Raw genomic sequence first — 2,493 nt, 5'->3', positions numbered from 1 at the left:
TCTGTTTTATACTATTCTAATTCGAATAGTTCTTGAAGATGGCCTATTGGAATTGGGCTGAAAACGTTTGAAATTAAAGTAATAATAAGCTCAGCAAGAGTTTGGTGTTTTGTTTATATTTGTAAAGATACGGCTGAGGAAGTGGGAATAGCTACTTTCTGATGTCAAAAACGACTTCTAATAGTTTTTAATTTTTTTAATTAATATTTTTTATTATATATAAGTTTAATTAAATAGGGGGGTCGGAAATCGCAATTAAAATTTAAATTTTTTTTAAATATTTAAAAATATAGGCCGATTTCGTACTCACCCTACTTTAAACCCTTGTCCTCCCGAGACGTGTATGAGAATGTCCCGGGAAATCCAACTCTAGCTGTGTTCAAGGTCACCCAGCTGTGTAAACAATGACTCATCGGTGTTAAATTTCACAGAAAGGCAAGACAAAGGAAAATAAAATTTGAAGCTTTTTTTTCAAAATAAACGCATTTCTTTCAGTTTTAAGTATTTTTTATGTTTAATTACAATTATATCAAAAACTGCTGGGAACTTAAGGCGTTAAATCCAGCCCTGGTAGTATGCGTTTATGATGGACGTATCAAGGGGAATAATGCCTTCTGGAAAATTTATTTAAGGGTAACTGGTCCCCTATTCAGGCGTTACAGATGCGGAGAAAAACCTGGAAAACTTCACGAGGGTTCGCGCTTCGCCAGGACGGGCTGACGAAGCGCGAACCCACGACCGAACTCCCAGTGTTCATGAAACGGAACCGTTGGCCAATGTTGGGCCGTCGCGGAGTAATGTTCACGCAACGAGAAATAACGTCACACTGCACCGGAAAACGCGTGGGTCGCTTCTTGTTTTCGCAAAATTAGCAGCGAGGTCACTTGAGCACGCCAACGAAATCCGAGGCAATAGACGAAAATCGAGACAAATTTTTCGCGAAAAAAATCGACGAAAATCGAAACCGACGATAACCAAGGTATTACTGTACATTATACAAGTTTTTAACAAAAGTATTTTATTCGTAATCATTAAAATCATTAATAAATGTACATATCTCTGCGAGATCGCGTACACCCTAAAATAATTATAAAATATAAAATAATTATTATTTTTTAAGTAGATTTTGTCAAATTATTAAACAATTTATCACTTACGTTATACTCATTTCTACGCATATCCAAGAAACTAAAGCAAAATGTCATATCCATATCATCATCCTAAATAACATAATACAGTATATATAAACACAATGTAAATTTTCTAAACAATAATACAGTCGAACGTATAATACAGCTATATTTTATGTTACTGTCAAGCCGTTGTTCAGAGGTTTGACTGTATTATTTATATTCAAAATCAATAAACTTTATTATTAATAATGTCTTTCGAATTTAAGCTTACTATTTCTTCGTTTGACGAGCAAATCATCTGCATAACTTCTGTAAAGGATCTTTTTTCTAAACACCAAACGAAATCTTTTAACTAAAGAAAAACAAAATAATTTTAAAAAATCTATAATATCGTGAATATATTTTCTTTTTATTTTTTAAAATATTAGAAATGTTATTAACGTAATGTAATGATTAAATTACAAAAATACCTTTTCTTTGAAAGAATTAGAAACGTTCTCTTCGAAACAATTCCAAATTTTAGTTCTAACTTTTGGACTATAACCTGCAATTATATTTTGTATAATTAAAAATTTTTAAAATTTTACAAATTAAAAATATTCGAAATCTAAATTTATTTTAATAAGATGTATAAATAAATAATTTAATATAAAACTTACCACAAAATTTATAAATATTCTCAAATTTATAAATATATCCAAAGGCAATTTTGCAGATAAACAATGCGAAAAAGAATAAAATGTACTTCTTCATGGTGACTATAAAATAGATTTTAAGTATCTACACAATACATCTTATGCATATATCAATATTTAAATAAACTCGATAATTAATTATCTTTAAAAGTTTATGAAATTGTCATTAAAAATTAATGGTAAAGATGTACTGTACTTAGATTTTCCAAAGAAAAATTAATAATTTCCTTATTTAATTTTAAATGAAAACTTCTGTGTATTCATTACAGTCGACCCCCCTATAATGTGCGTTCCTATAACGACAATTCCTATAACGTAGCGAAAAAATTGTAGCAACATTCGTATAAACTACCTCCTATAACGTCGTTTCGCGACAAGATTGATAGAATCTGGACCAATAGTGGATGAGCAGCCGAACTACTTTCCTCCGACCCTGCGCCACGCTACGGAGCAGCTAAATTGAGTTTACTATCGTCTGTACAGTATTATATATAAATTAGGCACTGTACATATAATTATATATTAATTATATATAAATTAGGTACTGTATATATAATTATATATTAACTTAATTTATTGTAACTTTATTATAATTATATATATGCTTTCTGCCGCCTGGCAACACGCTACGGAGATTTTAGGCTAGTAAGTTGAGTTTATTATCG

The 2,493-nt window shown here is 30.3% G+C and overlaps 1 long non-coding RNA gene across 1 annotated transcript; it reads right to left on the bottom strand.

Moving 5' to 3' along the window:
- Positions 1–1,008: 1,008 nt before the first annotated feature.
- Positions 1,009–1,821, bottom strand: LOC111638490. Its single transcript, XR_002758881.1, has 5 exons — positions 1,793–1,821; positions 1,604–1,677; positions 1,405–1,485; positions 1,158–1,220; positions 1,009–1,078 (listed from the first exon to the last, which is right to left on the bottom strand). It is a non-coding gene; the product is annotated as an uncharacterized LOC111638490 (long non-coding RNA).
- Between the last annotated feature and the right edge of the window lie 672 nt (positions 1,822–2,493).

Source organism: Centruroides sculpturatus, unplaced genomic scaffold (genome assembly GCF_000671375.1).
Source record: "Centruroides sculpturatus isolate CEXI.00-Female unplaced genomic scaffold, Cexi_2.0 scaffold958, whole genome shotgun sequence".
Taxonomy (NCBI): Eukaryota; Metazoa; Arthropoda; class Arachnida; order Scorpiones; family Buthidae; genus Centruroides; species Centruroides sculpturatus.
Note: the sequence above shows the minus strand (reverse complement) of the source record. Positions and strands in the feature narration are given on the sequence as shown.